The following is a 24,685-nucleotide window of genomic DNA, read 5'->3' as shown; positions in this document are numbered from 1 at the left end:
AAGATAGATTTTTCAAGTATCAATAATATATGTTCTCTCCTGCCTTTATAGAGAGAACCACTGAAATATGGCTTAGTTGTGAAGGGAATTTGAGCCCAGTAGAAACACATTCCCAAGTGAAGGAGCTTTCTCTTCATGGTCTCCCTTTTTCAGCTCACCTCCAAATGCACTACAGGTGACTCAGTGCTGGACAAAACAGTGACTAAAAACCTCAGGTCTCCTTTTTTGCACCTGGATGACCTTGTGGAAGGGACTCAGCGCTTTGGGCTTCAGATTTCTGTGAGATCGGAGCAAGAGCATTCTCTACCACTCAGAATGGCGTTGTACTCTTGTGGTGCCAGGTAGATGAACTGTGTATTTCAGTTTGGGATGGGAGCCAGTACCAGGCAATTGTCATATGGAGGTGGGAGACCACATGCCATAGAATTTTAACTACAAACATTTTCAGGAAGAGTGGACAACCTCTCACTTGGACAGAGCACTTCCTGAATAGGACATTCCTTGCCATGGTTCCAGCTTCACAGGGAGCATGCCTCATTCGTGAAGGACCTAGAGATGACCTTTCCCAGGTGTCCTGCACCTGCACACAACTGCTTCCACACTTGCAAATGAGAATGCAGGGAGACCCAGAGTCCTCCAAGAATTCATAGTATGGCTTTTGTTCATATATACTTGCAGTAAAAATGGTTAGGTTGATTAACATGTGTTTGAACGCTAGCTATAACCATAGTCTGCTGAACTCATGGCTAATGTGTTTTGCCTTCTGGACATTGTCTACCACCGAACATGTGTAGTATAAAATTCATGAGTTTCACAAATAATTCTAGATAAGCCTGACAATGCTGATATATTCAGGGAGTATCACTTTGTAATCTAAGCCGGGCAGACACAGAGTTCTCACTTCTGAAGTTTTTCTCAAACCTGTATAACCTTCTTTGCTCCATCAAGATTTGGTAACTGTGAGAAGGAAACAGTCAGCAGGTTTTACTGGACAGCAGTGCTATCCATCAGTCCCTTGGTTCAATTACAGACCATCCCTTAGCAGGAGAGTAATCACTACTCACTGAGCTGACTGCTTTACATAACTATCCAGCCACCTCTGAAACTCCTTTCCCTTCTATTAACTGTGCTTTGGGGCTCTCTGTGAGTGCTTAACAAGTTCCTGTGACCTGAATTCCAGACTCCATTGTGGATTATATGAGAGATTTGATAATGGCAGAGAAACCATTTTATTAGTATATGTCCAATTAACAGGAAATCACTCACATTTTAAATAAGGCATAATGAGATGAAAGCATTTTAAATTAAAGGGCAGACAGGAATCGGAGTTGCTTAGCCAGGAAGGGTGCCATTAGGTGCTGATATCTCATAAAATATAAGTCCTCATTGATCAAAAAATATTTATCTTATAATTGCGAAGTAAATTATGTTTAATGGAAGATTAAAAATGCAGTTGTAGGCAGTGCAGCAGAGAGAAGATCACATCTATGTCACGTGGTTGCTCCCTACTATCACCTGAAAGTGTGATGGGTAGGGGACTGAGGGCAAAGAAGGGACATAGGATGAGATAAAGAGTCTGTATTAGTTACTGCTCTGCTGCTGTGATAAATAACATAACCAAACAACTTTCCTTAGTGTTCTACAGGGCTAGGTGTTCAGAATGGCACACGTGTGTATATTAGACTGTCTCACAGGCTGTGGTCCAGCTTGTCCAACAGTGGCTGTCTCCTGACAGAAGGGCCAGGGTTCTGGTAGTTGTTCAGTCCATGAGACTAGATTTCTCAGCAGTCCCAGTCCAGAGCTGGAGTCCCAGGGAGGTCCTGCCGTTCTTCAGTCTATGCTGAAATTCTGAAGGAGTAGGTTCTGACACCAGTGAAGGAATGGTTCGGGATCAGGGTATATGTATCTGCTGACAAGAATGAAGACAAGCAGGCAGAAAGCAAGATCTTCCTTCATGTCCTTTCACGTGGACTGCCATCAGAAGGTGTAGTCAGGCTTTAGGGTGGGTCTTTCCATCTCAAGTGATCCAATTTAAAAAGCAAGCAAGCAAACAAACAAACCCTCATAAGTGTGCCTAGCTGTCTGGGTTTTAGCTGATTTCAGATGTAATCAAATTGGCAACCAAGAGTACCCATCACAAACCAGAAGTGAGATAAAGCTCTAAGCCCTCAAAGCCCACCCCCAGTGATGCCCTTCCCCCAGCAAGGCTGTAATTCCAGAGGTTCCACATTCTCTCCAAACAGCACCACAAACTGAGGACTCTACGTGTTCAAATACAGGCACCTATGGGAACCATTTGTTGTTTAAATCACCACAGAGTCAGAATGAAAGATAGTAACCAGAAGTCACTTGCAAACAATGCAAAACAAGAGCTGTGAGAAATTAGAAAACGCCGAAAGTGAGATCTCTAGATGCCATCAGCAAAAATGCCAAATCTAGGGCTGGAGAGGTGGCTCAGTAGTAATGCACACTGGCTGCTTTTCCAGAGAATCTAGGTTCAATTCCTAGAACCCTTATGTTAGCTCACAACACTCTATGACTCCAGTCCAGTTGTAGGGGAGCAAATGTTCTCTTCTGGCCTTCATGGGCACCAGGTATATACATGGTGCACAGGCATACATTCAGGGAAAATACACATACATATAAAATAAATAATTTTTTAATCAGCCTGATTTAGTCCACATACAGCCTGCCTCCTGTTACCAGTCCTAGAGAGCTAGGCCTCTGAGTCAAGAGACCAGAAACAGGAACAGAGGTTGAGAAGCAGGAACAGGCCAAAGGGAACAAAATCTTTTGTAGCAGGTGTTGAAGGGTGAAAAATGAACATTAAAACCATGAATTTGAGAGCTACTGGCTCCCTCCTAATTGTTGTTTGTTGACTCGTCCTCTTCCTTCTTGCTCTTTTGTGGCCTGTAAGTGTTTTGCTGACTGTAAAGTTAGAAGGAAGTGGCCCTTAGTGAATCTAGGTGGAAGGAGATAATTAAGGAGGGAGTGGGCTCTATTTCATTTCCTCAGTTGGGCTAACGTCTTCAGGGAAGTTCTGAAGCCCATGACTGTCACTAACAACAACTCACTCAGGTGTCGCTGGGGTGCCACCACCCTGCTCTATCCTATGAATTCTTATTTTCTACAACATATGGCAGTGGGGTATCTATTACCCTACTCTGTCCCTGTGAATTCCTATTTTTTATAACATATAGCAGTGAACTATTAATTCTCAAGTTTCCTGGGAGCAAAACTTTGAATTGTCTATATTCTTAAGATTCTTGCACCATGCCTGGGCTTTAAAAGACATTCAAAATTATCTCACAACCACTATACAAACAGCATGGCCGTAATCTATGTCTACATCTTGGCTAATAGAGCCTATTTTTAACGCAAGACATTCTTTCCATAAATCTTTATGTCAATACCAGGTTGGGCACCAGAATATGGAAATGATAGAACAAGATAATTTCTGCTCTCTTAGGATACAAAGGCCAGGGATGTTCTCTTTGAAGACCTAAGGACTGATCGCTCTGTTCAACACCCATCACAAGCCATAGTCGTATAATTATTGTATGACCCTCTATCCTTTCATTGTTGCCTTGATTCATATTTTCCTCTTCTCCCCCCACATGTGGTCAATTCAATGGTTAGTCACAGTCGTTCCTGCTTGGGGACAGTTACACCTACAATTCTTTGCCATATTCCCCTTTGACTTGATCAGATGGCTTTCTTGCATCAACGGGATGTGCATAGATTTGAAGTAAGTAGAATCCTGGCAATTGTATGTCAGTCTTTCTACCTCTGCTATCATAGTGAGAACTGAGTACTATGGGTGGCTGCTCCTATCTCAGAGTAAGCCCCAGACTAAGCCACATGGGGTGCAATTTTCTATAGTCAACCCGCAGAATTAGAGACATGACCAAAAACGTCATCTCAGCTGACCTACAGACCTGTGAGTACAAGAATCACTTCTTAACTTTTGAGATTGCTTGTTACACAGCATCTGTATGGCAATAACTAAGACACCAACTGTTACACTTAACTTAGCTTCTGTCTTTGAAAACTCCTTACTCTACAAATGTTTCCTAACACAGGTCTGACCACATTATTCCTGCTTCTAATCTTCCTGTTGCTGCTGTCTGTTACCTGGCTCAGAAAATTTCATGATAGCATATTTGTCCTTCCTCTACCTTGTGTTTTCACTCTCCGCTTTCCTTTCCTGGACTTCCAGCACATCCCAAGTGCCCACCGTTTCTTGTATGTGCTGCAACACTTTTATCTCTCTGCGTTAGCTCATCCGCGTTCTCTTTGCCAGAAACGTCTTCTCCCATCTGCCTGGTGAGAGTCTACTTATCCTTTAGGAGTCTGTACAAGTGCCACCTCAGTGTGATAGTTACCATCTCCCTTTCAATTCAATATGAAACTTTGCACCTCTGCCTCCACAATGCAAAATTCAAAATTTTTGTTGGAAAATACCTTCTAACTCTACAGTAGCCATTTAATTATAAATCTAACTTTCCAAATTACATAGATATATTATTGGACGCAGAACTTTCGTATCTCAATATTCTCTACATACTTTGTAAGTATCTGCTCAATTAATTTGGGTTAAATCCTGAATGAATGGCCAGAAATACCTGACTAATCATTTAAAATGGTCCTTCTGGCTGAAAGTTGAATTGATTTGCATCATTTTAATATAGAATGGCTACTGTTGCTCGGCAAAAAGGTACTAAGTGTTTTACAGTTCTGCTGACTAAAGAACTGTCTTAGTTAGACATGGTAGCACATGCTACAATCCCAGCAATGTGGATGCAGCAGCAGGAGGATCCAGAGTGCAAAGCCAGCAAGTCTGAAGTCAGCCTGGACACTTCATCAAAATATAAAACCAAGCAAGCCAACAAACAAAATAACTCAACATGCCTAAGATGTCAATAAGCTCTACCAGTAAATCCTTCTAAATCTATACATCAAATTCCTTCTTCAGATATCAATACCTTGAGAGACTCAGAAAATAATTTTGCCATTTGTTGCTTAATTAAAGTTGCAATAATAATCATTTCCCTCCCAGTGTAGCTTTATGTAAAGTGATGAAAAGCTTCAGAGAAATTGAACCACTGCAAAATAAACTCAGTTTCTCTTTTCCAAGTAGCACAGTTGGAACTCCTCTTTCATTTTCGAGCTCCACTCATTTATTATAGCACTGTTAGTCATGCTTAACACACACACCTTGGCAATCAGGGAACCCTCTGGTCTCCCGTTTGTCATGGTTTCAGGCCATAGAGGGGAAATAATGTCAATAATAACATTTATCCTTTCCCATGATGACTGTCAAGAGATGTTCCAGTGCAGAGGACAAACACAGCTTCTGACTACCTATCCCTTTTAGGGGACTGCTGCTACCCAAGCAGACCCAAGAATGTGAGTGTGAGGGTTGGACTTCACAGATGACAGACAGGAGCATGTTGAGCTCATCATAAAAATTGCCACCATGTTTTACATTTGCTTCCAAAGTTCTATTAAATTAGGGGGAAATTGCATTATTCCAAGAGTGGCATAAGGGAGGAAGACCCCCATAGGATGCAATTTGTATCTAGACAGAGCTGAAGGCAGTAGGTTCCCTTGATGGGCTCTGGTCCCCATGTTCCTCATTTCTAGTTGACATACCCGTTGGTGTGGCATGGCTAGATCTGAAGTGGATGGCATATGGATTTTTGCTGCTTGAACTGCCACAGAATGAAGTGTCATTGGCATAGAATGTCAGATTTCCATTTTGTGAATCACAGAGCATGGAATTCTGTCTGAAGGTTTCCTGGCTGCAGTGTGTCCTTAAAGCAGCAAAGGGTAAAAGCTGTGCATCTCCCAGGTGCACCATTCCCATGTAGGTGATTTATCATGATGAAAAATCTGCTTGAAATGGCTATACCTAGATGACCTCAGGTATGGCAGAAAGGCTGCCTGCCTGCCTTGTTTATTGTGGTCACTGAGCAAACAGGATGTTTGCCCCCAAGTCTAAGCTGAACAGACACCAGTGAGGTATGGTTGTTTTCTAAGTGTTGTGGATAAACAGAAATTTATTTGTGCATGTACCAGAAAAAGACAGCAAGTAAAAAATCTCTATGCTTAAGGGGTGCAATTTGCCACAACTATATTCACTAGAATTTTCAAATGATAAAACACTTTCAAATGATAAAACACTGCAACTTCAGTCAGCTGATGCAGGAGACCTGATGCTGTCACCCACACACCTCAGCTTTTGTCTCCTCTCCCATCTATCCTCTTATGGAGGTTCCGAGGGGAACTTTAAGATTTCTCAAATAGAATCAAAAAGAACCCTATGAAATCACTTTAAACTTGGTGATTTAAAAATGATTTCTTTTATTTTTGAGATTATAACTGCAACATTTTCCCCTTTCATTTCCTCCCTCCAAACTCTCCCATGTATCTCCCCTTGCTCTCTTTCAAATTTATGGCCTCTTTTATCATTAATTGTTGCCTTACACACACACACACACACACACACACACACACACACACACACACACACACACGCTAAATACATTTTAAAAACTAGCCTGCTCATTCTATGTGTTACTTGTATGTATGTTTTCAGAATGCAGCAGTGTGAAATGGTTCAGCTTTGCAATTATGTGTCATGTAGGAGCAGAGTTGGTTAACCCCCAGAACAGACTGATTCCCAACAGTTTCCTTGCATTTTCCACAGTACCCTTTCCTCTTTCACATACCCTGTTCTGTGATCACTTAAGTGGTTAAATAAAGTGCCAGAAAGCCTAATGGTACTGACTCTGAGCCTATGCAATGGGGTTCAATTCCAGCTCTGGCTTTCCTTATTGGATAATTAACCTGTCTTGTTATTTGTCTCTTTATCTGTCAAATATGAACCTTAATAGAAGAGCTGTGAGTATTAAATGAACCAATTGAGATGTAACCACCTGAAACAGCCAATATTCAATCACTTATGAAATGCAAAATTAGTTGTTCTCTCTGGCTTATCCTAATGTATGTAAAGCACGGCCTTCTGGAAATGGAAGGGAAACATGGGTTCTACCCCAACTCTTTTCATATTTGGCCAGCATCTGCACTCACCACCCACCTCCCAGGCAGAGCTTGTGTCCTTAGACATCTGCATGGCCAGCTCTGCTGTGCTTTGAATTGTACTCTCCTGGCCAGCTCTGGGATGCAGCTCTGCCAGGTATCAGTTTTAATCATTGCATCATCAATCTCTTCCTCTCAATGCCATATAAATGCACTGAAGCCCCCACTTACACTTGCATCACTCCAAGTCAGGCATTCTCAAAGGGCCTTCATCTACCCTTTCTTCCTTTTCATGTATTAATCTACTGAAAACTCCATCCTACCCTCACTAAAAATATATCACAGCCAAGGAGAAGTCGGGTTGTAAAATATATTGTTGGTCCTTGAAAATCTCTTTAGGTTTTGACAAATACAGAGAGATCTCTGATGAACAGTTCCAAATTTCAGGCTTTTTTGCTTCTTTGCAGCACCTTGACCCCATTGGACACTTGTCCTCCCCTGTGAAGACTGTCTCGTGGTGGCTTGCAAAGTACAGATATATGCAAAGGATCCACAGTACACATACACATGCAGAGACCAGCCCACATGGAGAAAAGTTATGTGCAAGATACAAAATAATTATTGTTGATTCAATTACTAGTGTAATTTTTAGAAAAATCAAAGATAAGCAAAACTATAACTATACTCAAAATTGGAATCATGTCTCTAAACTTTAGTAGTACTTATTTAATACTGAAATACCCTTTTAGTTACAAAAGGCATGCTATGCTCTTGCCTAGCTTTTCCTGGGAGATGTAAACAAACATCTATTCATCCAACATAGAGCATCAACAACAGACCAAATAAATGATTCTACTCAAGTCTAGCTTTGTAAAGCGATGAGTTTAATTGGAGTTTCTTACAGGAATGTAGGTGAGGAGTGCCTACAGAAGTATAAACAACTTATATGTAAACCACAAAGAACAGTTTGTCGCTCCCAGCAATCATTAATTACATAGATAACTCCTGAAACTGGGGCTGGGGGTGGTGTGTGTGTGTGTGTGTGTGTGTGTGTGTGTGTGTGTGTGTGTGTGTGTGGCTGTGGCTCTTCCCCCTACTCCACTACAGAAAGACGGAAAGTTAATAGACCCGGTAGTAGAATGTGAGTAATCAGTGATGCTGTGAGCTCTAGAGGGCCATCCCATGCCTGACGGACAGTGTGCTGCAGTACATGCCTTCTAAGACAAAAATGGGGCTGTAGTTGTAGTTGATCTAAATGCAAGATTGGAATAAGGCTGTGATGAAAAAGATAGGCATAACAAATAATAAAGTAAACCTCATATCACCATGCTTATTTGCATCTCTCCTACTCTAATCTCTTCATCCTGAACAGGTAGCCAAACCTGTTTTATTCAGTCCATAGTTGTCTCTATGTTGACAAATCCTCCAGGAGAAAATGCTGTCCCTGCAGGTGCTTGTCAGAGTAGCAGTCAGTTCCTGATTGCCAGGTTGGAGGGTCTCTCCCCAGAGCTAGTCCCATCCCATTGCCTTACAGTATGGCTGTCCCACCTCTGTGATCCTGGGGTCCTTGGCATTTTGGACTCAGGCAATGCTGCCTCTATCCTGTTATGACATCTTTAGCATAAACATTCCCTCAGTCTACCTTTTTCGTTGTTGCTGTTCTCTTGTATTACATCCTCCTGCTCACTCAAAATCCCTTGACTTTAACTGCTGCAGTAGCTAAATTGAGTCTCCTGTACTTCATTTGCATGACTAGTCCACAGACCCTTCAAGCTGAATAAGTCTAAGCTTCCCAGCTTCCCAGCTGGCTTTTATTGTTCTCTAAGAGGCCCTAGGTGACCTACCCATTTCCTTGACTTCAGACCCTGTATCAATCTCTGACTTTCTTACTTCCACTTCTTAGTGGGTCCCCAATTCTACCAGCTGCCAGCATCTGAGAAAGGGCCATCTCTGTGGTGCTGTGACTCTGCAGGAGCTTCCGTGTCTTCTGCAGACTGTGTTTGCTTTTTGTTGTTTCCTCAGTCTAGACTTGGACCATCATAACTATCTCTCCACACTCAAAACTCTTCATGGGCTGGAGAGATGGCTCAGAGGTTAGGAGCACTTGGTTTTCTTGTAGAGGATCCAGGTTCTATTCCCAGTTCCCACATGGTGACTCACAACCATCTATAACTCTAGCTCCAAGGGATCTGACACCCTGCTCTGACTTTCACAGGCACCAGACAAGCACATGGTACACACACATGTTTTCAGAAAGTAAATCCCCAAATGTTTCAGTTCCTTCTTGCAGCATAACAAAACTGGACATTCTGTCCCAGAACGTTTTCTAACCAATGTGCTTGTCATGCCGATCCACACAGCCTCTGCTAACCTGTAATTCATCATCTTGATTTTTGCTTAAGTATGTTCTACACTCCCAAATCTCTGTCCTAGACCATGGTCTCCTAGCTGTCAAAACCCTGTCAATCCTTCCTTTAACAGCTGCTTTTCAGGTTCTGCAGGTTCTTCCATTGAGGCAGGAATGACTATTCCCTCTGAAGTACATGCTTTTTTTGTTGTAGTATACTGGGATTGGACCCAACACCTTGCACATGCTAGGCAAGGTACCACCTGCTTAAGCTACATCCATAGTCCATCTTTATTTTTCATTCTAATGTCTTAGTTAATTACCCAAACTTGCCTTCAACTCACTCTGTAGTCCTAGAGATCTTGAACTTTCGATCCTTCTGTTCCAATCTCCGTGGTAGTTACTGGTCTTCCAGGCCATTCCTATTTTGTTCCTGGTCTTGCTGCACTGAACACACAGCCATAGGTTGAACTTTGTCTTTGGTTCAGAGGAGGATCACATCACTGCCTGCCCCACCTCACACCACCTTGAAACTCTGCTGTAGAATTCCAGAAAGTAAAGAAAACACAGGCTCAGGTTGGACACAATTATCTCGCCTTTCATTCTGCCTTCTTCTTCTGGACTCTACTCTTGAGAACCAATTCTTACTTTTCTACCCCAGGATATATAACAAAAAGACAAATGAAACAATTGTCTAAGTTTCATCGAAGTTGGATGAAATTGATGAAGATAGAAGCTAATAAATGCTTCTGTTTTCCAGTAAACTGATAATGCTTTCAAAGGTACATGCACAATGTAGAACACACTTTGCAGCCCTTGAACAGATCAAACCAGCAGGTGAAGGGCAAAAATAGGACTGAAAAGTCTGACTCTGTAGTGATGGTTTCTTTGAAGACCAGGAGGGGGGTGGGGGGAGAAGGTATTTCTGGAAGAAAAGACAAAGATTTTATTCTGCCTTAAAAAACACCTCTAGATTTTCATTTGGGGAATTTACTACCTGACAAAAGCCTTTTGATTATCTGTACTGGCCTGTGCCCTGAACGGAGAATGAAAGGTGGGAAGTTCACAAACATACTCACACCCCACAGCACACTGTGGGACTGAGGATCCCGGTCACCAGCTGGGTAAGAGGCTGGCTTGCTGGAATACCCAGAGCTCCCGAAAAAGGAAAAATGAACTGCTGTCCTTGGCTAACCGTCATGGGCCATGGCTGGTGGCCCCTTGCTGTGTGTTGCCAGAAACCTTGAAATTTTGCTAAACTTTTAAAAAGTCTGTGAAGACAACTTTCTTGTTAGGTAATTCACCAACAACTGATGGTCTCCATTACAAAGCCATTCAATACAAAGCAGGTCTCTAGAATTGGAGTCATATGTGTGGTGGGAGGGGGTGGTAATGAAGCAAAGGTATGCATGCAGTTGTTCATTTCACTATGACTTCTGGAGAAAAACAAAATAACCCTACTCAGCAACAAGTATATAAAGGTAATCTATGAATACATTTATTTCTATGTTAGAATTTTTTTTATTCTTCAGAGTTTTTGTGACTATCTACATGTCAGAAAGTACTTTTTATAAAAGAGGAGTATAGGAAACAGGATGTAAAAATATGTATCAACTAAGTCAAAGCCCAAAAGATTAAGTGGTTTTAACAGTAGTTTCTTCTACACTGTATTTATTTTTAAGTTTATCCCAAGATTACATGTTGCATGGAATATGCATGCTCTTCATTCTGTAAGAGGAAACACTTTGCTTCTGTGAGTGCAGAACTATTACCAGGCTTCAGGTGTGGTCTAGTCAGTGGTTTTGCAAGTCTCAGGGACCTTCTTGATCTTGACCCTCCTTGTTAAAATTTGGCAAAAATTGTTGATTCTTATGTGAAATCTAGCCTGGTCAGGGCCAGCCATGCTAGCTCAGCCAGTGCCTGGCATCTTAGCCTGAAATTGATTGATGCTAAAATCAGAAGACGTCTGAGACTGGATTCAAAGTACATTCACTAACTGGAAGGAAGAACTGAGCAGATGTGCAAGTCTTGGAGGAAATGGCACTGCTGGGTTTCCATGGTGGGGGATGGGCAGGAGTGCTTCCCAGAACACCCTTCTCCTGCTCAGGCTGGAGTGCAGCTGTGGGAGGGGGAAGCAAGGGAGGCAAGTCATGAGTCACCAAGATGCTTTCAGAGATCCTCATCTCCCAAGTGTCCATGATGCTGGGGAGAAGAACTAGAGCACCCAAAAAAACCTTCCCTATCATGCCTGAAGCATCCTCCATCAGGCACCTAGAGGTGTTCCTGGGGTTTAGATTATAAATTTAGTTCTAAAGGGTATCTGGGGGTAGCTCTGGGTGGGTATACCTTCACAGTAAAATGTGAAGCAATAGCATAGGCATTACACAGAAATAACCCCAAGTTACAGAAAGGACTACCTTTAGGAGAGCTTTGGCCTATGACTCAGAGCTCAGTGGGCAGAAACCAAGTCTATGAGAGGCTGGGGAAAGATGAGATACAATGGAATACATCAGTAAGAATTAACAAATAGAACCTCATTAATTTCCAGATATCGACTCTGAAGCCTTGAAAGAAGCTCATGCCAACTTATGGAAGCACGTTACTGGTGTTTTCTAAGTATTAGTTCAGTGGACAGACACCTTACTTCAAACTGAAATTCTTGTTGAAAAGCATGTTATTGGTGCTTTCTAAGTATTAGTTCAGTGGACAGACACCTTACTTCAAACTGAAATTCTTTTGGAAAGCATGTTACTGGTGCTTTCTAAGTATTAGTTTAGTAGACAGACACCTTACCTGAAACTGAAATTCTTGTTGAAAAGCACGTTATTGGTGCTTTCTAAGTATTAGTTCAGTGGACAGACACCTTACTTCAAACTGAAATTCTTATTGAAAAGCATGTTACCGGTGCTTTCTAAGTATTTGTTTAGTGAACAGACACCTTACTTCAAACTGAAATTTTTGTTGAAGTGTATTTTTCCAGTGTATTTTCTGAATAGCCTAGATGTCTAGTATAAAGTAGATTCCACAACAGCACAAGCAAGAACATTTACCCATGATTCAATGCTGGTAATTATTTGAGCTATTTGCTCCGTAAGTCTCATGCCTGCCAGTGAGCTGGTAGAACTGCAGACAAGCTATTTGGAAACCATACTTGATATTCTCCCTGGGATGACCTGATAGAGCAGAGGACCTTGGGGCCAATTTTTTTTTCCCTTGGGACCAATTTTTTTGCATCATCAACTTAATAACGACTTTCTGAGGTTAGAAACTTAAATATACAAATGAGTAGCAAACCGATAAAAATATTATGTTTTACCCGAGTTTAATTTCTGTTCGGATGAGGTTGTAGAGCCTGTTCCCTGTGAAAGTTGGGAGTAGCAAGTCCAGAGGGTTTGTTCATGGGTCATGACTCACAGGCACTTAGCTGTGAGTGGATGGGGGCATGGTTTGAAGACATTTGGTCATTTGAAACAGTTGATAGAGAAGGATTGGGGCTGAGAGCAATCAGTCCGTCTTGTGAGGGCAGCAGTGCTTAGCTATGGCAAACCGTACTGTTGGGATTACATTTCTAGAATGCTGAGAGTTCTTGCTGCTACTCAGTGCAACTCCAGACACACAGTTGTGACAGTACTAGCTTCTGTAAAGCCACTTCCATTACCAAAGGGTAAAGTAAAAATAACTTTTTTAATATCACTTTAGAATTCCCTAGGTGATGTCTTTGCTCTATAAAGGTCGTCCCCCATCTCCATTGTGTTTCTATGCCCTGCTCTACGCAGCCCTGTTGGATCTGTTGCAGACCCATGTGCTTTGTCTCTCCTTGTCTGCATCTCACACTTGGCCTCTCTGATTCTAGTTGCCTAATTCTCTCCTGCACATTGCACTCGTCTTTGCTGCTGGGTGGAGTAAGTCTACTTGCGTGCCCCATCTTCTTCTTCCTCTTTTGCTCAACACTGGTCATCCTTTCGTTATGCCTAACTTTCACTGCTCTGAGGCCGCAACAGGAGATCAGGATGGGTAGGCATTTGGCCTATTGATGTGCCAATGTATCTGCCAGACTGAAGCAGAAAAGCCAAGGAAGCAATAGCCTCTAGTGCTTAAGCATTTGATGAAACAGAGTAGCCAAGATTTAATCCCTAACATTTTGGATGAAATTGGTCTTCAGAATGAGAATATAAAAAACTAGTGTTATCTTCCTCAAAAGATGAAAATACTTCCATGTGAAATTGATGTGTTTCAGGGTTAGGAAAGATGGACTCCCAGAAAGGCCTAGAAACTGATAAGTGTGGTGAGAGCCCCAGGATCCCCCTTTCACAATGACACAGAGGCTGTTTCCATTTTGCACCACTGAGAGAGTATCCTACTGCTGACCCAGTAGCTTTTTGCCACCATATTGCCGGGGACACGCTTGGCAACATTGAACTGAGAATTTGGGCACTTTCATTTTTCCTTTTGGCACGATTCTCTTCAGCATTCAATTCTGGAACGCATTTCCCTAGCATATTTGGAAAACTTGAATTGGCAAGATGCTGAGCTCTGAATTTTCCCAGCTTTCTTTTCCAAGACACTCAGGATTGTTAGAAATGTGTCACACCAGACAGGCCTTCCCTCTGTCTCCCATGGACCTCAGGTTAGCCCATTCCATTTTATCAAGTCTGTCTGGCCCCCAAAGTCCCATACCTGCACTCTAACCCTGTGAGTGTAAATCATCTGTCATTTTGGAAGAGGAATGAAGGAATATGTGGGTTGTAAAGTTGGTTTGTATTTTGTGGATCTGGTTTTATTTCACAGCATTTGTAGAATTTGCCTATACTTTAGGCATTTTTGTGGGAAATAACATTATAGCAAAGCCTGAAGAAATATCACCAGGTTATTGCCTCATTTTGCATAACTCGGCCTTAGATGCTGTGAGACTGATCCTGTTCTGGTGGCTTGCTTTGGGAGTTCTGAGGCCATTGCCTGCTATCTCTTCAGACAGATTTCTGAGTCTTTGTTCTGAAAAATCCCCTACTACTAGATACAAGGTTGGAAACAAGGTACTTACATGTATTGAACCTCACTGTCTCCATTTGGAAATGGAGACTTTGTGATATTAGCTTGTGGGAAATGTGCACTTTCATTTGTTGATAGTTCTGTGCCCCTACAGATGTCTAGCCCCATCACAAAGAGCTTACCGGCCTGGGACCTAATGATACAGTGGCAGAGTATCAGGTTTTGTATGTTCTGTTCATGATTGTCTTTCCATGTCAGTGAGAATTCAAACAGCTATCCATGTGTGGAATAATCCTATGAGCAGTTATTGATCTTGTTCTTCTGAGGATAAAAAGATCTGTTTAAGTAACATTGTGTGTGTGTGTGTTTTGTATTTCAAATATATTATGTAAAATAATCAGAGCTTATTATACTACTGAGCCCAAATGACTGTACAATATCTCCCATGTCTCTGGAATGAGAGAACCAGGTAAACCAAGCCAGTAGTAACTATGCCTTCACTCATTTGGGGTCTCCATTTTTGACCACATAGCCTTATTAACACGATCTAGTCTAGGCTATAGTCAGCTTGGTTCTGTTTTAGAAGTGTGTGTGTGTGTGTGTGTGTGTGTGTGTGTGTGTGTGTGTGTGTGTGTGTATGTGTATGTGTGTAGTATGTGTGTGCAGTTGCCGGGCGGTGGTGGCGCACGCCTTTAATCCCAGCACTCGGGAGGCAGAGCCAGGCGGATCTCTGTGAGTTCGAGGCCAGCCTGGACTACCAAGTGAGTTCCAGGAAAGGCGCAAAGCTACACAGAGAAACCCTGTCTCGAAAAACCAAAAAAAAAAAAAAAAAAGAAAATGAAGATATAGTTGAAGGTAAACTTGTTGAATTACACACTGTTTGTTTGAAATTTCACTGAAGCTCAACATGACCCTCAAGACCTTACAGAGAGAACCAGCCACCCAAAGAAAAAGCCATGTAGCAGAGCTATATTTTGCACTGTGAGGTCGTCACCCCCCATGTTTATTGTCATTATTCACATGCATCTGGATGAAGGAGGTGTTGAAGACGTAGAAGCAGCATGTTTGGGACCAAGAGTTTGAAACAGATAAATTGGTTATTATTACTGGTACTTCTTTGGAATTCTGAAGTAAATAGAATCATCTTTTCCCCTCTTTTAATGCTTAATGTAACAAGTATCTTTTTTTTTTTAACTTGGATAGTCAGTTTAGAAATCATTCTTTTGCAGTTGCTATAGTTTTGAGGGGGAAAGTACACAGTTTATCACCTAACAGGACTTTTTTGGTCTATAAAGTTTAAAAGCATTACAAAGTTCTCTTAATTACATAGGATTTGATGCATTAAATAATCACGGTTTTGGAAATAAATCAAACAGAATTTGCCTGGGAACATGCAGGACCAGGGAACTGGCAGTGCTTACCCAGAACAGAGCAAAGACCTTGGGCTCAATGTGTGGCTAAGTGGGAAGAGATCTCTTGGGACTCATGGATATACCCGCTGCCTCTAATGATGATGACAACAGCAGTTCTAAAAGTTACATATGTTCTTCTCATCCCACAGCTTAGAGAGAACTGTTAAGACCCAGGTAGTTAAATAGAGCATCCATCCTGTGATCTAAGCAACAGGACTACTGGACAGGACTCCACGGGAAGTCATGGACGTTTCCTAGGTGACTGTTTCTTAGGAAAAGTCCCTCTGGAAATAACAGAGAAACTGGTTATTTTTCTAAGTTAGATCTATGAGTGGTAGGTTCGTCAAAGAACTTACTTTGCTAGCCTTTAAATAAATAAACAAGAGAGAATATATAGGACTGAAGCTTTAAAAATATTAGCTGACTAGCTTTGCATTTTGACTCAAAAATTGGTTTCTGGGGGGGAATAATGTTGCTTGAAGTGATTATAGCATTTCACTTACTGTCTGATACTTCAGGATCTACCAGACTTAACTGGCCGCTCTAAAAACCCCTCTACTTGGTGAACGAGGCCTTTAGAAACCTCCATGCCTCTTCATAAGCCTGTTAACTATGGTAGCTACTGAGTACCATAGTATGCTAGATACTCACCTCAGCTAACTTTGACTCACACGAAGCAATAGGAATTTGCAGTCTCCTATGATAATGTTGACCTGTTCTTGTAAGAATGGGTCTTTGGAGATGGCTTGAAAAAGTGAGACACACACACCCATTCTCAAAATAATACCCTTTTGTATGACATACACTGAAGACTGCTCATCTTTTCCTCTGCATAAGTGTGTCTGCAGTGATCATCATACTTAATTGTTTCTAAGAATCATCTGGAGTTCTTGGGAACCTGTTCAATGAGGTCTTGGTTTAAAAGAAGCAATGAAACCCAGGAATCTGCTTTGTAATAAGGATTCCAATACAGATTTTGGCATGGAACACACTTATAAAAACTGAAACCAGAAATCCTTTAGTTCCAATCACAGCTCTGGTCAAATTATTTAACCTTCTTAGACCTTAGTTCACTCACCTACATAATAGTGATGATAATATTTTTTCAGGGTTGTAGTAAGGACTAAATTAGTTAATCCAAGTGAAATGCTTAAGACGTTTCCTGGAGTGTGTATTAAGCTTAATCATGTTCATCAGGCCAAGCCAAAGAATTAAGAATACCATGAAATAGACTATTTCAGTCATATTGATATTCTGTTAATATATCATTGAACTCAACCAAATAATCTATCCAGCTGATATGTTGGTGAGCAAGAAGTCATTTAATAGAGTACCACAACTGATTATCATTGCTTACAGAATAAAACCTGAGCTTTCGCCTGGTGTCTAGGACTCTACTTACTTGTCTTGCCTCAGACGAAATGCTACACTCCTTGCATCAGCCCTGCGTAGGTGTGTTCCTTATATCGGAGATATAGTTCCTCTCACTTCCACTTAATTGACTTTGATTCTTTGGATTTGGCTCAGATAGTGCCGCTTCCAAGACATGCTTCCTGATCTCACTAAGTCAAACCTGCTGTCTGTGCTCATTGCACACAAAGCTCAGCTCTCTGCTGTACACCACAGGCACGCTTTACTGTGTGTTAGTCTGTTGTATTCAGGACCAAGAACTGTAGGGCGGAAACCCTGTCACGTAGTGTATCACTAACTAGCTTCCTGACACTGTCAGTAGCTGCCAGAAAACACTGGATTTTGTTGGATGGAGGATCTGGATGGAATAAAATATTTCTGCATAAAAAGTGAGTGAGTCTTTAGATGTTTTCAACAAGGTAAGAGGGTAAGAGTAGACCAGTATTCTTAGAGTAGAGAAATCAGCAAGACTGATTACCAGAAAAGCTGCACTGTCCACAGCACCCGAAATCGGAAAACAGTGGAGAACATTGCCAGTATTGGAGCTGGGTGTCTGGCAAGCAGAACTTGGTGAGAATTCCTTCCTAAGTACACAGTGACATAAAGAGACAGTGGAATATCAGGGTGTGTAGTCTTCAAGGAGTGAATCCAGTGTGAACAGTAGGGCAGAGTCAAACACCAGGGAATGGATGGTGCGGGATTCAGGCTGGTTGTCACTCTCACTGTAGGAGTAAAGGGAGCACAGAGCTACTGTTCTTGGGGAACAGAGGATGTGTGCTAAGCGAGTAAGTCACCTTGGCTCCCAGAGCCGGAGACGTGCAGTGGGTCGTCTCAGTCTCAGCCCCTTCAGAAGCATGCTTTCTGTCATTAGCCACAAAGGTCTCATATTTGCAAAGAACTTTATGGAACAGTTTTTCTTAAGGGTATGGTGGTGCTGATACTGACAGCAGATCTGTTTTGATCTTAGCTTTTTTTTTCCGTGCTTGTCATTTTCTATATATGTAGAGATGTACGTCAGAGCATAGCTTTCATTTTTTCATGTTTGTCATTTTCTGTATATATAGACATGTATATGAGACATTGATGTCTTGGATTCCCCTCCCTAAGGAACCTGACAGGGCCATTCATGCAGCCATTCATTGCTCAGTGGCGGCCCCTGCTGGTAAGGAAAAAGACAGCAGCACATGCAGAATCTGACATTAATTCTGATCATGCCATGCATGCAACCAGGAGAATTTAAAGCGAACAGGGGTGGAATGAATGGGAGGAATGAAAATGTGCTGAGAAAACTGAAGGAGGTCGCTCCTGTCTGAGGTGCATTGGTGAAGTGATAATGCAGGAAAGAGCTTAGCCTAAGACTCTGTGTGTACAAAATCCTCCTGATTCAGACATCTCAATATTTAAAGGCTTGCTAGGAATCAAGGTAACATGTTGTGAGAGACACCATTGCAAACTTTTATGAGGTCTTCCAGGACTATTAGGTAATGATTAGTTCTTAAAGGTATCTCACCCGTTTGTTAGAAGTTCCTATGGATTTCAGTTGGGGTAGAGGCTGTTTAGGTTCATCTGCATCTTGAGTAGGAATCAGAGTGCAGATCCTCTCGCGGGACCCCTGCTGGGATGAACGCTTCTCTTTCTGTGTGCATTTCTGGATGTGCAAGCCTCCCTGGTGCACATGCTGTATTTTACAAAGCAGGGCAGTTACAGAGCATTTCTGTCTAGAAACTGTATGTGAAGAGAAGGTGGAAGAATGCATCACAATCAAATAAAAGTAGAGGGGGGAAGAGATGAGATTGCGGTTGATTATGGGTCTGGCAGCAGATGTTCTACACGAATCCAACTCGCTGCAGCCAGTCTGTTTCCATGGCAACAGAATCAGTAATTATTGAGCCCTGGCACTCCCCCCACCCTCCTTCCCACCAAGGTGGAGGCTGATGAATTTGAACTATCTCCTGCTCCTTCCTGTTCCTCTTCTTTCCCTCTCTTTTTTTAAGTCCTTTGTAGGAAAAAAGCAGAGGCATTGAGGAGAACTGAGGGAGCTATCTGTGTCTTGACAAAGATTGTAAGAAATTAAATTACAAGTGATCTTTTTCCTTGTTATAGTATCAGATCAGAGCAAAGCTCTTCCCAGAAAAGCCGATGATCTCTGAAGATGCTAAATAAATGAGCAGGAGTTTCCCTGAAATGGAAGCTCCCTTTGATTGGCTGATCTCTCCACAACTCCTGCCAATCGGAGCACCCCTGGGCTTCAGCTCCATAAACATAAGCAAAGCTACATGCTTATTCTTCTGGACTTGGAGCGTATTCCATTCGAAGGTGTGCAGCGGGTCTCTGTTCACATGGCTCAACTGGAAACCTGTTTCTTGAACAAGCTTACTGGGGAGCCATCTGGTCTTCCAGCACACTGTCCTTCTGGGGCACGACTCTAAGTCATATCTGTGGCAGCGGCTTAGAAGCAGTGTATGCCGTTGGGGAAGATGGACTTACGGAAGCTTGGTGAGTAAACCTCCGTCTTACACATCTGTGCACTGGTTATTAGCAGGCTGAGATAGAATGTAGCTTTGTTCTATTGTCTGCCAAGAAAGCCGACTTGGAAGGAGCACATGGAAGAACACCCATGCAAGGGTTCCCGTGATGTGGGAGACTGTTTCAAAGGCTGCGTGCTTTGTTTGCTTCTGGTTGGATTTGTAGTTGATTGTAAATTATATTTGGATGTTGGCAATCTAGCTAGGATTAGTGTGAGGAGTAGAGTTGTGTCCTGTCTCCCTGGGTATTGATTCATTTCAAAGAAAATGTGTTTAAAACTAAATTAGTAAGAATTAACCCTGTGCGATGCTGAGAGGGAGAGAACAGTGCAGGCATGGTGCTCGAAGCTGCCAGGTTGTGTAGCTGGCGTTTGCATTGAAAAGAGAAATGTTATTAGAATGGTCTGTCCCTCCACAGACCCCTGGCCACCAAAGGAAGCGTCTCTTCTCCGTGCACCACTGTTCTCAGTTTCAGAAATGTGCAACTGGTCTAGGTCATGTCCTTGCCCCCTTTCAGGAAACCAGTGTCCAAATTGAAATGTGCTTTTCCAAATCAATCTCAGAGATGAGTTGAGATGCAGTCAGAAAGATTTTAGCAGCCAGAAAGCATGTGTGAAAAGGCTCTGTGTTACATCTCTCCAACCCTCTGAGACCCAGGGGGTTTGCAAAGTTACGTTTAGGCATTGGCTCTGTACCAGAGATGGAGTGCTCTGAGCTAATGCTCTGCTCCCTGGGGTGTAATTTTCTGATACTAGTGATGAAATCTTTAATGTTCAGCAGTCATAGACAGGCAAGCGAACAATACTGTAAATAAGCAGAGAAGATCAGCACAGGGAGAGGAAAGGTCACTGCCCTTGCAGACCTTCTGTCTGCAAACTTAAAAATATAAGTGTCAAGAGGAAGCCCAGGCACAATGCAGAATTCCACAGGAGCTATGATCTTGGCAAGTGTGAGAGAGAAGGTGTTGCCTTCAGCTTGGATGCGGAGAGCGGGGGTTGAACTTGACTTTCCATCTCTGCCTAAGATCTCTTCTCTTGTCTCTGATGTTTGAAGCTTCATCACTGTTGCTTTTTATAAGAATGTGATTTCCTGTCTTATGTGAGGAAAGTGGTATAGTATCCTTGGAACCTTTTATGGGGACGAGATGGAGGGAATAAAGCATGATCATTGAATTTATAAAGAAAATTATGTGAAAGAGTGGTATATGGGAATGTATTGATTAGACCCTTAAAAAGAATGTCCTTTTGCGTGGAGAGTGTCATGGCTCTTCACATGGATCTAAAATGGAAATTGTTGTGTCCTGAGTGGGAATCTGTGATGAACTGATAAAGAAACAAAGGAACTAGGCAGGCTGTGCCTGTCTGCGACTTGGGAGGGGCCACTGAATGAGACAGATCTCCTCTTTCCCTTAGAGAGTCAGGCTGGTGCTGGGGGGTCAGGGAGGGATTCCTGACTGTGGGTGACAGTATGCTGAGGACCTGGTCATCTACCAGAACAGTGACCTCTCTCTTAGCTGACATCCTCTGTAGACATGCAGGCTGGTCTCTGGTCCCAAGAGGCCCCCGGTGGTCAGATGCATTGAGTCTTCCACCTGATCAGAAGTATGTTTCTCTGCGTGAGTGAACTCTTCCCAAGAATCCCTTTCTGCCACCCACTCCAGTGCAGGCACGGTTTTGAGGAAGTCTGCTTTCTCGTGGATACATATTCAGGAACAGTCATCTTGGAGTGATTCTCCATCCACTTTTGCCCCTTCTCTCCCCCAGTAGGGTCACTTTCCATGAGGGAAGTACTGTCACCTGTTGGCAAGAATGAGAGAAAAAAACAAACAAACAGAACCAACCTTTTGTGGAAGAAGTAAAAATGTTTCAAAAATTCTAAAAGTGTAACTCATAACCTATTTTTGGTTCCTGGAACTCTTTAAGAATATTAAAGCTATGAACCTCCTACCTGCCCCCAAGAAAACAGATTTTGCATAATTCTCTCACACTTTGATAACAAGCAGTTCCTGAGGAAGAGATCCCTGTCCTGGGGAATAGCAAACCATTTTTTTATGCACAAAGTCCCCATCGACTTTTTTTTTCCAAATGTGAGCACCAAATACTACTGTATCCCCATCTCTGTCAACCTTACTGGCGTTAGCAGTGAGACTGACTTCCGAATGAGGTCCAAAATACTGTCAGTCATTGTTAAAATTAGAAGTCTTGAAGCGAGATAGAGCCACAGCTCAGAGGTAGAGAGCTTGCTTAGTGTACATGAGGCCCTGGATCTGATGTCTACTATGGTTTTCTGCCCCTTGAGCTTCGTGAGTTGTTGACAAACCAGATTTTATGGGATTTGCACTGCAGTTGTTCCTTCAGGGTTAGTGTGGGGACTGCGCCTTGTGAATATTCTGCCCGTTCCTGAAAGAGAAAGCTGCTTTCCATGGCCCTTCCTGTCATTTGTACCATATGGAATCCCGGAAAGATGAAGGTAAAGATAAAATACAATAAACTCACTTAATCTTTTGAAAAGAACAAAGTTACGTAGTAGGAGCCTAAGAGAATATGAGTATATTGAATCTCATCCCTGAAATTAAGTATTGAGAGTTTGAACAAGAATTCTTCACTTTTCCCAGCAAGTCTAATAAAATTGATCACAATATGCTTGCTAGCCTGTGATTGTCACTGTGTGCTCAGTACAATTATGTGCTTCAAAAATAGAAGAATAATGAGATCTTCATAATATTCCTGACTATTTTAATATATTTTAGTTCTTTAAGAATTTCATATAAGTATTTTGATCATATTCAACCCCCACTTCTCCCTCTAACTCCTCCCAAATCTACTCCTGACCTCTCTAATCCCTCCCAACTATATTTCCTCTTGTTATTTTTTAATAATCTACAGAATTCAGTTTGTGCTGCACACATACTCACAGTGTGGAGCCATCCGTTGGAAAGTGGTTGACCTACTAGGTGCCACATCCTTGAAGAAAACTCACTCCCTGACTCCAGATGCCATCAACTGTGTATAGTTCCTCAGTTAGGAATTTGGGCTCATGAGCCCCCCACCCCCACCCCTCCGCCATCCATGCTTGAATGTTGACTGGCTTGCTCTTTTGAAGGTCTTCTGCAGGCAGGTACAGCTGTTAGTTCATGAATAGAGTGGGGTCCTGTCATGTCTAGAAGATACCGTTTGACTCTGGTCCTCTCTGATCTTTGGCTTTTACAATCTTTCTGCTCCCTCCCCCTCAATATAGCTGCGCCTTGGGGGGAGGAGTGATGCAGGTGTAGAAATGTGGATGAGTACTCCACTGACACCTTATTCACCTCATTTTGATCAGCCATGGATTTCTGCATGGCCTGCCATCCATTACAAAAAGAAACTTCTCTGATGAGAACTGAGAGTTTCATTAACTCTCGAATAGGCAGACAAAGTAATAGGGTAATATGATATTATGTCCATTTAGCAAAATAATAATAATAGTAATCTCACCCCAGGAGCCTAACTGGACTTTTAGGGGGTGTGGGAGTAGAGACAATGTCTCACTTTCTCTGTAGACCAGGGCTGGCCTAGAACTCACAGCAATCTACCTATCTTTGACTTCTGAGTACTGGGATTGCTGATGTATGCCACCATGCCCAGCCTGGACTATTTTTAATGTCTGTTTCATAGATGAAGATATTGAGCCAGCAGGATGTTACAGAACTGGACCAGTTTATTCTTCTAAAAACTGATAAGTTCCTGATTTAGCACACTGTTTTATTGGGTGTTGCATTTATAGATGGAAAGAGAGTGAGTAGATGGGGAAGAAGTGTTGGTCAGTTTGTCAATATGACTGATTGGAGTCAGACTATTGATGGCTGAATTAAACAAGCATCACAATAATTTAAATCAAATGAGGGCACTCTGAGATGGCTGGGTGCAGTACTAATAATTCCACTAAGGAAGAATAGTTAGAATAGTTGAGGCATAGAAGAATTGTCACTGAGGGTCCCTTTGGCTAACCACCTTATATTCTTTGTTGTTGTTGTTGTTGTTTTGTTTTGTTTTGTTTTGTTTTTTGTCTTTTTGAGACAGGGTTTCCCTATGTAGTTTTGGTACCTGTCCTGGATCTCACTCTGTAGATCAGGCTGGCCTTGAACTCACAGAGATCCACCTGGCTCTGCCTCCCGAGTGCTGGGATTAAAAGCGTGCACCACCACCACTTGGCCCCTTTATATTCTTGTGTGATGCACAACTGCTGCTGCATGCACTTGACTGGACTCACTGATGTAGGAATTGAGCTCTACTGGGCTGCTGGGGAGAGGCTGTAGGGCATCAATGTTGCCCATCTCCTCTTAGCTTGCATATTCCAGGAATGACTTGCAGTGGCCAGAGCAGTTGTAAGAATGGAGCAGAAGCTGTGCTTCACCCTTGCTTGGGAATCAGCTGAGCTCTCAAGCTTTCTCAAGAGCTTGAGTAGAAGCAACAGGCCCAATTTCAATAACAGCTCTCTATGGTAAACACACACACACACACACACACACACACACACACACACACACACACACACACACACACATTGATGAAGCAGCCAAGGCCCCATAGAAGATTAGTCTCAGAAATCATTTGATAAAGCACATTGCACACAGTTTTAGAAAGAATTGATGGCTGCTTGTTTATTGTGGAGCTGAGGGGGCAGATAGATCCTCCACTACCACATCCTCAGAGCATCTCCACTTCTGTTGTATGAACTGACATTCACAGTGGAAATGCATTAATAAACAATGAAAGAGAAGGGGCTAGTTTACCAGGAAGAAAAACTATTGATCTTGTCAAAGTTTCCCATTCAACATATAAAGGAATAGCAGAGCAGTACCTGTGAGGAAGCTTGCAATGCCAAGTGGGATGGGAATCTATAGGGGTTTCTTTAACAAACCTGGGCTAGCTGCTCTCTGTGCCTAATAGTCTACACATTCTAGTATGCACACTAGGTAT

General features: G+C 42.3%; 1 protein-coding gene across 4 annotated transcripts in view; it reads left to right on the top strand.

The window, feature by feature from the left end:
* The window catches only part of Elmo1 (engulfment and cell motility 1), a 534,626-nt gene that overhangs the window by 377,743 nt on the left and 132,198 nt on the right, over positions 1–24,685 (top strand). The window contains exon 1 of one of the 4 annotated variants that reach the window (XM_052729420.1): positions 19,305–19,698. The exons of the other annotated variants lie outside the window; for them this stretch is intronic. The gene's annotated coding sequence lies outside the window, so the exon portion shown is untranslated. Of the gene's footprint in view, positions 1–19,304; positions 19,699–24,685 lie in introns of those variants that run through there. 4 annotated transcript variants of the gene reach the window in all.

This window comes from Peromyscus californicus, unplaced genomic scaffold (genome assembly GCF_007827085.1).
Source record: "Peromyscus californicus insignis strain IS unplaced genomic scaffold, ASM782708v3 Scaffold_8__1_contigs__length_139910024, whole genome shotgun sequence".
Classification (NCBI taxonomy): domain Eukaryota; kingdom Metazoa; phylum Chordata; class Mammalia; order Rodentia; family Cricetidae; genus Peromyscus; species Peromyscus californicus.
Note: the sequence above shows the minus strand (reverse complement) of the source record. Positions and strands in the feature narration are given on the sequence as shown.